Raw genomic sequence first — 14,715 nt, 5'->3', positions numbered from 1 at the left:
AACAGAGAGAAAAATATTGAAAGACAGTTAAGTGCCTCAGTAACCTGTGAGATAATACAAAGCTCTCAATACATGTAATTGCATCCCCACAGGCAAGGAGAGAGAGAGAATGGGCAGAAAGCTTTTTTTGAAGAAACAATGTTCAAACTTTATTAAATTTGGTGAAAAAAAAAACAAGCTACATATCCAGGAACTCAGCAAACCCAGCAGGCTAATTATAATGAAAACCACACTCCGGCACATCTTAGTTAAATATCTAAAAATCAAAGACAGAAATTCTTAAAAGCAGCTGGAGAATAATGATATATCGCAACAAGGGAATAGCAACATGATAATGAGGTCAATTTATAGTAAAACTAACTGTGTTTCTATATACTAACAATAAACAATTAGAAAAATAAGTTTTATAAGTAATTCCACTTATATGTATAAAAATACTTAAGGATAAAATTTCCAAAATATGTACTAGACCTGTATGCTGAAAACTATAAATCATTTCTGAAAGAAAGTTAAAAAAAAAAAAAAGCTAAATAAATGGAGAGATATGCTGTGGTCATGATAGAAGACTTAATTTTGTAAAGGTGTCAATTCTCCCCCAAATTGATTTATAGACTCAGTGCAATTTCAGTCAAAAGCTTAACAAAATTCTTTATATAAATGGACAAGTTTATGTTAACGTTAATATTAAAATACAAAGAACCTAAAATAGCCAAAGCAATCCTGAAAAGGAAAAGCAAAGTCAGAAGGCTTATTAGTACTTCATATCAAAATTTACTATAAAGCTACAGTTAATCAAGGCAGTGTGGTATTGGCGAAAAGATATTCAAGTAAGATCAGTAGAATAGAATAGAGTCAAAAAATAGACCCATTCATGTATGCTCAATTGAGTCTTAACAAAAGTTTCAAAGTAATTCAATGTGGAAATGATAGTCTTTTCAGCAAATAGAACTGGATCAACTAGATATCCAGATTGAGGGGGGGGGGATGAATCTTTACCTCACACTATGAACACAAATTAACTTGAAATGTATCATATGTCTGAACATAAAATATTATATATATGTATACACATCTGACTAAGTACTGGCATCCAGAATATATAAAGGACTCTTCCAACTCAATATTAAGAAGCCAAGCAGCCTAATAAAAGAAAGGGATGCAAAAGATTTGGAACACTTTACAAAAAAGGTACATGGAAAACCAATGAGCTCATGAAAAGATGCTCAGCATCTTTAGTCTTCAAGGAAATGTAAATTAAAGCTAAGATGAGATCAAACAAATGCCCATTAGAATAGCTAAAGTTTAAAAGAGTGACAATCTTAGGTGTTGGTGAGAATGTGAAGAAACTGGAAGTCTCATACGTTGTAGATAGGATGTAAAACGAAACAACCTCTTCGAAAAAAGTTTTTGCTGTTTCTTATCAGTTTAAATGTACATCCCCCGATGACCCCAGCAACTCCATATTTAGGTATTTTGTGCACCACAAAAATATTTTCATTTGTTCGTTTGTTCATGGCAGTTTCATTTATAATAGCTAAAAACGTGGAAACAACCCAAAGTTGATCAACAGATAAACTGCGGTATATTCTACAAAGAAATATAAATTAGAAAGCAATAAAAGATGCATAGAAATTTTAAAATGAACAAGTTACTGACGTATGCAATAGCATGGATGAATTTCCAAACACCAGATTAAAGAACGTAATACCATGTGATTTCATATATATGAAGTTCTAGAAAAGGGTAAACTATAAAGATAGAAACGGATTAGTGGCTGCCAGAAGGTAGGGGTTAAAATGGGAATTTTGACTTCAAAGGGGTAAGAGGGAACTTTCTGGGGGATGTTCCATTTTACATCTCGAGAGGAGTGATGTCACTCAGGTGTATACATTTGTCAAAAGTAATTGAACTGTACATTTTAAATCGGTACATTTTATTTGATGTAAATTCTACCTCAATAAAGTTGATTTAAAAAAGAAAGAGCATTCTAGGTTTGAGAAATATGTACTCTCCTCTCTCTTCCCTGGAACTGCATGAGCACATTTTCAGGCTGAAAAGTGATAGCTTTATTTGTAAACAAACGTCAGTTTTTACCTTGATGCCAAAGATGAAGTAGTATGCCCTCGAGGTACTTGATGAATGGGGTGAATATGTGTCAGTAAGAAAAGGAGCAAAGGATACTAAGGAAGCAGAGGGAGGAAAAAAAGAAGAGCAGGACAGGGTAGTAAAGATTTGAAGAGGGAATTTATGCATTCCAGACAAGATCACGGACCTGGAAAAGGTTATGCCATCACATGATTCATTCAGATTCTCTGAGGGTGTGACTAGGTAGGAGAAGATCAGGAAGAAGTGGCTTGCAATGATGCAGAGACCTTGCTACAGAATGCCTTGAATATGCAGTCTGGAGCCATCTGACCAAATGTGTGCTCAGTAACTGGCCCTGAAGCCAGTTGAATTTGCATAAACCCTTTAAATAGGTACCTGAAGTACAAGAATCCCTTAGTAAATACCTGTGTATCTCTCCTTGAGGTAAACCATGATGACTTTACTAACTCAGGGCTTGAGGTGAACGCCACTGATATCTCTGATCTAGTGAGGAGAGAGGGCTGCTGTCTGAACATAAATATTTTTCGTTCAGAAACAAAAAACAGCAGAATCCTTTCCCCTCTTGACCACTGGCTCCTTCTTTGACCCAATGTAAATTATAAACCTCCTCCAGCCTAAACAAATAAAAGGCCAGTCACCCTCTGATTATTCCAGCTGATTTATCCTATCTTGCAAAGGACACTTTCTCTTCCTTCCCAGATCTCTGCTGTGCTCTCTGGTACATTCCTTAGTCTCAACACCTGCATGAGATGAAAAGCAAGACATCGAAATCCTATTGGCCATTTATTAGCTATTTCTTTATAGTGTCTCCAGGGATCTTGGAAGGGGTATTGAAATATGATGGGGAAAGAGACTGAAATGTCTGATTCAAGCGAGGTTTGGGGATTTTTCTGGCTTTCTATTACACTCAAATTCCCTGGCCCCTATTTCTACATACAATTGGCAATTTCACTGAATGAGTTTTTTGTTTTCCCAAATAACTAAGGTTGATATTTGACAACGTAGCAATAGGGGCAGTGTAAGCCATGGGAAAGACATCAGATGAAAATAAGCTGTCTTGGGTTCAAAATCTGATTCTGTCACTCTGCCATTCACACAAGCTGTGTGACCTAAAATAAGTCAATTAATGTCTCTGAATCTCAGTTTTGTCACCTCTAATATGGGGATAATAATACTTAGCTCAAAGGGTTCTTATGATGGTTAAATGAAATAACGTGAAATGCATGAAACAGTGTCTGTCACAAGGTAAGCACTTGGCATTGTGAGCTCCTGTTATTTATTTTGAGTCCTTACCCTTGTTGACTTCTTGGAAGCGTTTGATCCTATTATCCTATTTTATCTTATCCTATCCACTCTCTTCCTGAAATTCCAGAGTCCCCTCTCTCGTCTAAATCATTTATCACAGTGCCTTGCACATAAATAAGCCTTCAATAAATGGCACTTATAACTAAGTATTATTATTAAATTGGATTTCTGAACATGTAGTACAAAACTGACATTAGGATGTCAGTGGTGTGGAGACACCTCATCTGACCATGTTTTTTCAAATGAGAGTTTGGAAATCTCAAATATTTCTTTGAAGACCAGGGTCTTTGCCCAAAAGTGTATTTTTTTTCTGTGCTTGGACTGCATAGCTGTTTGAGCTTTGGTGAATGGTCAGGAAGAGAAGGGTTCTATCCCTGCTTTTTATCTCAGAGCAAGTTTCCAGTTAATCCCTGTTGATCTTTCTTGTGACTCATATTATCTCTTTGCTGACGTCTTATTCTTTGCTTACCTAATCATGTTTTGACCTGCTCCCTCACTCTCCAGGGTAGCCCTCCACAGCTTATTCTTAACATCTGTCGTCTTCCCCAGCAACAGATACAACTGTCTCTACATTAGACGTTATTTTTCATCCCTTCTAAATTGCCCTTATCTAACACCTTTCCTGTCTAAATCCTACTCTACCCAGTTCAAGACTCTTGTAGATTCTGGATCATGCTAGGTTCCAGAGAGATTGCAGCAGATGAAATGTCTAAGAATGTTCTTGTCCACAAAAAGCTTATGGTTTCTTTAGGGAAATAGGACAAATATGAAAAATGAATTTCACAGACAAGAACTGATTCAGCATCCTCTGTGTACAGGATACTTTACTGGGCCCCCGAGATAAGGGTAATCTAGGAGCCCTGGTTTCCTGCTGTCCTGGTGAGACAGAATGGACACAGCAACAAAAGCAAAGCAACATCACTTACATAGTGTCAAATGCAGAAAAGTATTAAAATGAATCAGAGTGTAAGAACTATCACCAAGGGTGATTGATCAGACAATACTTCTTGGAGGAAGTGGAACCTGATCTGAGCTTGAAGGAGGGTATAGTTTAGGGAACTGGCAAAGAGAGGAGGGCGTGTAGGGCATTCCAGACTGGGGAGCAGCGTGAACAAAGGTGAGGTGTCAGGAATGTTGTGGGTTGTTTGGAGACAATGAGTGCTCTGTTGAGCAGCAGCTGAGAGGTAAGATTTTACGTGGCCTTGAATGCAGAGATAAGGAACTTACATTTGATCCTGTGTTTAACAGAGCCCCAGGGCTCCTCAGAAGAGATCGCACAATCAAAACAGAGACTTCAATTTGATGCAGATCGGGAAGAGAGAAAGAGGTGAGTGGGGAAGCTAAGCAGGCAGAGATCGAGGCCCTTCATTTCCGTGTAAAACTGATCCCATTTGTTCTGTTTGATATAATGAGAGACCATGTAAGATTTTAATTTGAAGAAAGTCTTCTGCTGCTTAAAAAATTAAAAATCCCTGCTGTAGATAGTAAAAGCCATTAAAGAGTTTTCAACATAGAATATTAAAATTAGTACCCTGCAGAGTTTCTCTCATCCAGTATGTAATCAAAGCAGGAATCCTACTTAAACATCTCTGACAGTCTCTTTAAAAATTGTCCTGTGAAAAAGAGACGCAGATGTACAGAATGGACTTGTGGATACAGAGGGGGAAGCGGAGGGTGGGATGAATTGAGAGAGTACCATTGACATATATACACTACCATGTGTAAAATAGATAGCTAATGGGAAGCTGCTGTATAGCACAGGGAGATCAGCTCGGTGCTCTCTGATGACCTAGAGGGGTGGGATGGGCAGGGTAGGAAGGCTCAGGAGGGAGGGGATATATGTATACATATAGCTGATTCAGTTTGTTCTACAATAGAAACTAACCCAACATTGTAAAGCAATCATGCGCCAATAAAAATAAACAAAGTATATTTAGCCAGAATGGTGGGGAAAAAAAATTGTCCTGTGACAAGAAAAACACAACTTTACATGACTTTACATTCCACTATTGGATACCTCTAATTCAGGGGACCTTAAAGTGGAATCCACACATCCCTTAGAGGTACCATGAACTTTGATGGGAGAAAATATATTTTTTTCCTAATCTCTAACTGAAATTTACCATTTCTTCTATTATGAATGTAGGCAACAAACCCTAGCAAATTTATCAATAACGAAAAAACACAAATATTTTCAATCCACTTTAAAATCATTGCAGACAGCTTCAACTTTTTAAAGATTTTAATATTCATATTTCAATATAATTTGTTTCCTGTGTAATCTTATGCATTTTATCTTATGCACGTAAAGACATTCCTTTGAGAAGAGTTCTCAGGCTTTTCCAGATTTGTAAAGGGGTCCAAGGCACAATATAATGTAATAAAACTGTGTTACGTTTATGAAGCTGTTTTCTATTGATCCAGAATTTTTCTTCCCCTAACATCCTCACATTGTTCCCACATTTCCGCCTACGGCCACATAGAATAAGCCTAATGCTACTTCCATGTGACAGTCTATCAACTATTTGAAGACAGTTATCATGCGTCAATAGACGTTTCTTCTTGAGCTAATCACCTCCCATTTCTTCATCTGTCCCTCAAAAGACATGCCACTGGGTCCCTTCATCATTCTGACCAGCTTCGACAACATCCTCCACGGGATCCGTCTTCTTCACGTCTTCCTCTTGAAGCATGGTGGTTGCACCTGAGCAAACATCCAGAAAGGGAAGGGTTAAAGACAGAACTTGCAGTCTGTCTCAATAGTCTCAGTACTTCCTGTTCCCCAAGTTATAATAACATGAGCCCAGGGACTGAGATGTAACCAAATATGGTCATTTACTCTCCCCACTTATGAACACCCTGGAACCCAGAAGAGGTAGATCTACTCAAGACAGTATACTAAAGTGCTTCAACGGGGCTACACAGGTCTGTGTTCCTTTTTATTTTCTTTTTTTTTTTTCTTTTTTTTGCGGTACGCGGGCCTCTCACCGCTGCGGCCTCTCCCGTTGCGGAGCACAGGCTCCGGACGCGCAGGCCCAGCAGCCACGGCTCACGGGCCCAGCCGCTCCACGGCATGCGGGATCCTCCCGGACCGGGGCACGAACCCGCGTCCCCTGCATCGGCAGGCGGACTCTCAACCACTGCGCCACCAGGGAAGCCCCAGGTGTGTGTTTCTATGCTATTTCTTCTGCATATTAGCTGGGTGACTTTGGGAAAATCCTTTGATCTCTGAAACTCAGTGTTCTCCTCTGTAAAATGAGTGAAATAATAGTACTTATTCCATAAATTTGTGTTGATTAAATGAGGTAATGCATATAAAGTGTTTAGCCCAGTGTCTGGTACATGCTTGCTAATGTTGATCAAAATAAGATAAGCATTATCATCCTCCTTATCTCATCTGGGCCTTGGACACCTCCTTCTACTCTGCATTTCACCATGGTTCACTTCCTCTTTCTGGATGCACAGTTTAAATGTGTTCCCCACCAAGTCTCACCCTTCTCATTGCAGGGCATGGAAAAGACCCACCTCCTCCTCGGAGGCTCACTCTCTCTTGAATCCCTACAGGATTTTAAAAAACCAAACCACTATGACTGAAAATGATTTCTAAGGTTTATGTGGAAATGTTCTCCCAGTGGTTATCAGCCTTAAGAGATGAGGGCTAGGGGCTTCCCTGGTGGCGCAGTAGCTGAGAGTCTGCCTGCCGATGCAGGGGACACGGGTTCGTGCCCCGGTCCGGGAGGATCCCACATGCCGCGGAGCGGCTGGGCCCGTGAGCCATGGCCGCTGAGCTTGCGCATCCGGAGCCTGCGCTCCACAATGGGAGAGGCCACGTAACAGTGAGAGGCCCGCGTACCGCAATAAATAAAAAAAGAGGGGGGGGGGGAATGGAGCAGACCCTGGCAGCAGGAATGCTGCTCCCAGATTCCACAGTTCAATTTAATCAGCTTTGTTTTCACTCCAATATATCTACTATATCCTGCTGGTGATAGACATGGTGTATAATTGAAACAGTATTTTAAAGGTTTTGCAAAAGAGAAAGAAGAGGATATGTAATTAAATTAAAACTGTTTTGGGCTTCCCTGGTGGTGTAGTGGTTGAGAGTCCGCCTGCTGATGCAGGGGACACGGGTTCGTGCCCCGGTCCGGGAGGATCCCAAATGCCGCGGAGCGGCTGGGCCCGTGAGCCATGGTCGCTGAGCCTGCGCGTCCGGAGCCTGCGCTCCGCAACGGGAGAGGCCACAACAGTGAGAGGCCGGCGTACCGCAAAAAAAAAAAAAAAAGAGATGAGGGCTATATTCCAAATAATTAACTTCCTCTTATTTTGTCAGCATAAAATCACACTTTCAAGTCCACTTATTATACCGATTTATCAGTTTACCTCTCACTTCCTCGCCATAGAGTCCTAGGAAAGTTATCAGAAGGACAATGCCTAACACAGTGCTGAGGGCATCCCCCATGTTGGGGAAAACTTTTAATAGCTCCGATAATTAATCAACCAAATACTGAATGTCCCCTCTGAGCTAAGGCTTAGTTAGGTGTTGAGGTGAGGGTGGGGTGGGAGTGGCAAGGGTGACAAATGGTAAAGTGTAAGAAAGTCCCTCCAAAACGCTGACAACCTCATTAGGGAAAGAAATAAGGTAAATACGAAAAATAAACAATATACATATTACAGGCAGTTTCCTTTCCAAATTGAGTTATCTTTCTGTGGATTTTCTCCTCATATCCTAAACATAAGTCAAATTCTAATGAAAACGAGTATACTTCCATCTAGGTCCTTTGTGCTCTCTACCTCTCTCTCTCTCTCTTTCATTCTCTCTCTCTCCTTCTCTCTCTCTCTCCCCCTCGCTCTTGTTCTCACTCACACTCACACTTTTGCTGTCACTCTCTCTCTCTCTCATCCTTCTCCTAACCTCAACTCACCCAGATAACAGGTAGCTCTGATATATCTTAAAATAAAAATCTATGGTGCACATCCCTCCAAATTTTTCTCATTCCCTTATCACTCCTATTGAAGCACATATCCCCCCTTACTGTGGAAAGCTCAGTGAGCTAGTCGGAAGAAAGCAAATTGCAGGTTTTAAAATTTTACTACTATATTTTAGGAGCTATTTGTCTTTTTAAATAGCCTCATTAATTCAGACAAATGAATCCGATACTTCTGAAGAAGATTTATTGGCGCCTTTCCAATCCCATTATCAAGGGACTTCCTTCTCTGGTAGGACGATTCCAATCCCCTCTTCGAAGTTGTGTCTTACTTGAGGATTATTAGCCAGGGCTATGTCTAGTCTTCCATATGGGGTTGCATCATTAAGTATAATGTAAGACTGGGCTACCCTAGGCATTTATCCATAAAACTTTGGACACATTAGATGCTAAATTAATGGTTGTTAGATGTAGAATAAATGACATGAGCTATTGCATATAAACAAAATAAGCCTTTAGCAAATACAACTAACAGTGTACACTAAGCAAAACGTTGAAGGAAGGGCAGTATTCAAAGTTGTATGTTACCCAGTAAGGAGGCATTTGGAATGTCTCTTCCAGTCACCCAGGAATGGATTCTTGAAGAAAGTAGGCCTCTCAGGAGCTGCAGACTTAAAGACTGAAGAGCCCTGGGAACATTCCAGGCATATGGTACAGCTTGGGAAGAAGGCTCAAGGGTGAAAGTAACATATTTGGGCTTGAAAAAAAAAAAGAAGCGTTTTGCCAAACATGTTTTTCCCCTCAGTGTTCAAAGTAAAAAAAGGAAATGCAATCCATATGGTTTGGACTCATTTATGCTCAATTATGAAGAGCTTCAAGACATTTTCTAACCCCTTAAGTTTTTAGGCCCTTTTTCTCCCTGAAGAACAGGAAGTCTTAATTTTCCTAGCTTAAGGGAACTTGAAAACTAAACGATTTATGTTGAACTTAAATATGAGAGTTCATGAGTTTAAATTCAGACAGACTTGGTATAATCTGATGTCCAAACTGTTGCCAGTGATGTTTTTTCTACTCAGAACCCTCAGTGTGATATCTTTCAGAGCAATTCTGTTTTGATTTCTGTCTTTAAATGGAGGAGAACATACTTTGAAATAAGAAAATGCAGGGGGTTCAGAATTTATAACTGGGTTACTGATGGCTTCAGCCCAGTTGTACATCTGAACAAATTGCATCCATATGCTAGCATAGCCTTGTTTTTTTTTTTCATTTCTTACATCTGCAAGGAAAACAAATCTCATAATATATTAGTAAACAAGCATACCATTTGATTTTTAAACCTTATGTAATCACTTTGATCCAAGAGAACTCTTCCACACAGAACTAGCATTTTTACTGACTTTCCTCTGACATGCTCCAATTTTAAAATTTTTATTTCCTTCACCACTAAGAATTGCCTCATGCATTGAAGTACATAGTTCATTATTTCCGCTATAGATAATATGAAGGGTACTGATTTAAGAAGGTAACAAAAAGGGAAAGGTTGATCAAAGTAGAGATTCAGGCCAGTAATGGGACCACAAAGACAATATTTACTTTGCTTTGTTTTTGCCATAATACTCAACTTAGATGTTGAGCTTCAGCTATACCATTCCACCCTGCCCTTCAACCTGATCCCTAAAGAGACACTCAGCATTCTAATTTGCTCCTGCATCTCTTCAGTTTCCATCTTTCCATGACGCTTTCCTGTGTGGAATCTGCAGTCAGCACCAAGTTAACCAACTTAGGGAAGTTGTGACCACAGGAAATATGGTGGCCTCTTCCTTCTGTGTGAAACAACTATTGTCAAAGCTATACTTTCATATTTTTCACTGGCTCCTCAGTTATTCCCATGTTCAAATAAAGATCTTTAATCTTAAGTCTCAAGTCCCTTGAATTGGTATGGTCCAATTGTCCCAAAACAGACCATTTTTTCCCTTACCCACTAGAGCAGATGGGTCCAACAGTTCTGTCTGGTATCATTCCACCTGTCTAGAAATAGACAGGATGCTTAGGTGTGGGTGTCCTGGCACCCAAATACTCTCTATTAACTGCTGCTGTTCACTGTGACTGTTACCTGCTTACATTGGCTGAAGGGAACTGTTTCCTTAGAAACATAGTGCTGCCTTTTTAGTGAGCCTGGGGTTTGGGGAGGGGGAGCCAGGTGCAGTAGAGTCTGGTTGTGATTAAAGAGAGAATGACCAGTATTAAAATAAGGGTAACTAGATTGATGACTTTTTACTTTACCTAGGTGAGTTGTAATATCTGATGTGAATAGAAGCACATAAAGCATTGTTAAAACATAATTTAATTCATTTAATCTTAGGAACAACGCTTTGAGGTAGGTCCTGTTTTTATCCCCAATTTAACAATGAGGAAATGGAAGCTCAGATAGGTTCAGTCACCTGTGCAAGGTTGAGTGCCTAGTAAGGTATAAATGTGGGAACCAAGCCCAGGTCTCTGACTCCAAGTCCACTGTTCTTTGTTTTATTCTACAAGACACCTGCAACGACAATTTGTTCCAGGAGTTTTGAGGGGTGACACAGTGAAAAAAGTGGCTTTATTCTTATTTCAATTCCCTTCCTTCAGGGCACAGTTCTCTTTTGCTCAATGTAAGGTTTTCTTTTCTTTAGTGAAATACTCCACTTTTTTAGGCTTTTCAAATTTTTGAAGCAAACACTTTCCAAGAGTTGTATATTTATCTATCTCATTACTTAGTGGTGGATAGAATTTGGCTTAAAAAGATCAAGTTGCCTAAGAGAAAGATAAATGAGTGGCAGCAACCACAAGTCTCCAGAAGATCTTTATTGACTACTCCATTTTAAGAGTCCTTATAGTGTATGTCAATGAGTTATAAACTAGGAAAAGAAATGCACAAGGGGACATTCGGAACCTCCTATCTCTTTCTTTCAGCTCCCAGATCTGCAGAACACCACCCTCCTGCTTGGTCCCAGTGGAGCCCCTGAAGGGATGGAAGGGGGCAATAAAATTCAGACAGATGAGGGAGTGTGATATAATGATTAAAATACAGGCTCTACAATCAGATCCAAGTTTAAGTCCAGTCTCCAGCACTTCCAAGTTGTACAGCCTTGAACAAGTTACTTACATTCTCTGAACTATAGTTTGTTCATCTACAGAATATGGATAATAATAGTAACTACTTTATAGGGTATTTGTGAGTATTAAATAAGATAATATGTGTATGTATATGTGTGTGTTATTATATATATGATGAAATAAAGTGGTCATGGTTGAGCTTAAATAGAGACAGAGCCAACAATCACCCAGGCATCTCCTGTTATGAGTGATTAGTATAGGAGAAGGTCTAGAGGAAATAATATATTTAGGAAAAAAATTGAAGGTATAAAGCAAAGAAAAGGAGCTTTCTTTGATTCCACATTGCTGACGGTGTTATTCCAATCTGTTTATTTATAGAAACTTGAATTAAGAAGAAACTTGACAGCACATTTACATTCATCTTTTCTGAAGAAAGGGCCACACCTAACCCAGCCCAGAAGCCTGGGGATAGTTGAACAACTGGATATTTTGCTGCAACTCCGAGGTCAGCCTAGTTCAGAAAGAGCCCTTTAAGTTAGGAAATATAATAATTATTCATTTAAACAACATTCCTGAATACCTACTATGTGTGTAGTGCTGAGGGTACTAGGTGTGTGAAGGGAGGAGGGGTCGACCATAGTTCCAACATTCAAGAAACTCACAGGTTTCAGAGATAGATGTATAAACAGATATTTACAATGCAATGAGAAAAGTACTATAATGCAGGTATGTGCAAAAGAGAGAACAAATAATAATGGATGGTAAGTTAGGGAAGGATTTACTCAGAAGGTGAAGTTTGAGTTGTCTGACAAGATGGAGAAAAGTTCACCAATTAGAGCTCAGGAGAAGGTAGGAAGACAATCCAGGCAGAAGGAGCATGTGCAAAGGCACTGTGATATAAAAAACAAAAAACAGCGCACTTGTGGATCTACAATTATGTCTGGAAGGTTGGAGCTTAGAGTACACGAGAGTAGAAGATGGGAGTAGGGAAGGGTAGGAGATGAAGCTTGAAGAGCTAGGAAGGAGGCAAATCATGAAGAGTTCTTGATGCCCAAGGGGTTTGACATTATCCTCCGGACACTGAAGAGTTCTAAATAGCGGTGAAACATAATCAAATCTGTGTTTTAGATCACTCTGGTTGCAGTGTAGAAAATAGCTTGTAAACAGCAGAACACTGAGCCGTGGAAACCAATTAGGAGGAAGTTGAAATAATGTAGATGTGAGATGATGATGATCCGGACTAAGTGCTAGCACTGGACTTGTAGAAAAGCATAAAGAACTCCCCAGGTGCAAAGGCTTCTAATCTTATCAGAAATGCCAAAAGGCAAAAGGCAATAGGAAAGTAGTCTCAAGGAAGCACACCAGTAAAGTCTCAAAGCCATAGGTGTGAATGCAAATAACATCCGTTTAGTCTAACCTTCCCTGAGTAAACAGAACAAGTAGATTGCTGGGGCCTCAACCTCTGGTTTATCAAACATGATTAATAGTGAATTTCTTCCCTAAAGTACACACACTTAAGGTTACACAACTCAAAAGAAAAACAAGACAGGATTAATGTGGCATTGGTTCTCACTGAACGTTTGACACAATGCAAGCCACTGTGTTCAGCGCCTCACCAGTATGGCTTACCCAGCAGAGCTAAAGGTTCAGAGACTTCCGCATTCTTCCCTTGGGAAGCCCCTTCCATTCCTACTATTGACGTCAAGAGTGAAGGATGCAAAGTGAATCAATCCACCAGCATTTCCTGAACACCTCCTAGGTACCCAGCCCTACATTGGTACTGGCAGAAGTTAGGGGGTGGATGAGGGTGTGGGTGGAGGGTAGAGAACCATAAGATAGACCCCTTGCCCTCAAGAAGCTCACACTGTGACCTAAACTGGAAGTGTCTTAGTAGCCTAGGGAAGGTTAAGCTCAGTGTGAGCTGACCAATTCAAAGAAGGCTTCCTGGAGGAGAGAGGGTGTGCATGAGTTTCGAGGGTGAGTGAGATCTGAATTGGAAATGAAAGGGAGGTTCTACCAGGCAAGGGTGGGGAGGGAGAGGATACATGGGGGGGGGTAATAGTGACAGAATAACAATAGAGTTTATTTCCTTCAATAACACCTTAGAGCAGGAAAAGTTCTTTCTGGCATCTGTATTGTAGCTTTAAGAGGGACAGGGCAAGGGTGGGAGAGAAGAGGTGGAAAAAATATCTTGTGAAATTTTTCCAAAATGGATTCTGTGATGACTCTCTTCTCGCATTGCTGTTGGTACAATATAGAGACAGACTTGAAGGGAATAAGAAGTCGGGAAGGGGGCTTCCCTGGTGGTGCAGTGGTTAAGAATCCACCTGCCAATGCAGGAGACACAGGTTCGAACCCTGGTCCAGGAAGATCCCACATGACGCAGAGCAACTAAGCCCATGCGCCACGACTACTGAGCCTGCGCTCTAGAGCCCACGAGCCACAACTACTGAGCCCATGTGCCACAACTACTGGAGCACATGCGCCTACAGCCCATGCTCCGCAACAAGAGAAGCCACCGCAACGAGAAGCCCGCGCATCACAACGAAGAGTAGCCCCCGCTCACCGCAACTAGAGGAAGCCCGTGCACAGCAATGAGACCCAAGCAGCCAAAAATTAATTAATTAATTAATTAATTTTAAAAAAAAGAAGTCAGGAAGGAAGAGAGAATTAGCATTTACTGAGTGCCTCTATTTCTATATCTTGTCTCACTTTGCCCCCTCCCAGAGTTAAGTGGTTCTCTAGCTGTGTACACATTGGACTTGCACTCAAAAGAGCTTAGTTCAAGAGTTAGCTCTGCCACTTAGAACCTGTGTAGACATTAATCACAGCTTTTCTGAACCTCAATTTCCTTATGTATATAGAAGGCAACAAAACTATCTACCCGACTCAGTCAACAAGATTATTATGAAAATTGCATGAGATAATTGATATGAGAGTAGTTTGCAGAGTGTGAACATTGCACAAACATGTATCCTATTGTGTAGTTCTGGCAACTGAACGTATGCTTGATTCTGCCACTTACTACCTGTGCAAACTTCAGATAGCCACAGCTTTCCTCTGACATTCTCTGCAGGGCTGTAAAGATGAACTTACCAAAACCCATCCATCCACTCATCAGTAAATGCTTATTAATTATCTACTCTCTGTCAGGCACTGTGCTGAAAGATAGGTATAAAAAGATTGGGCCCCTTTTCAAGGAACTGCCAATCTAGTTGAAGATACAAGCTAGGAAACAGATAAATATAAAATAAGACTTGCTTTTATGGGGATATATATGCAGAGAATG

Source organism: Orcinus orca, chromosome X, assembly GCF_937001465.1.
Source record: "Orcinus orca chromosome X, mOrcOrc1.1, whole genome shotgun sequence".
Lineage (NCBI taxonomy): Eukaryota > Metazoa > Chordata > Mammalia > Artiodactyla > Delphinidae > Orcinus > Orcinus orca.
Note: the sequence above shows the minus strand (reverse complement) of the source record.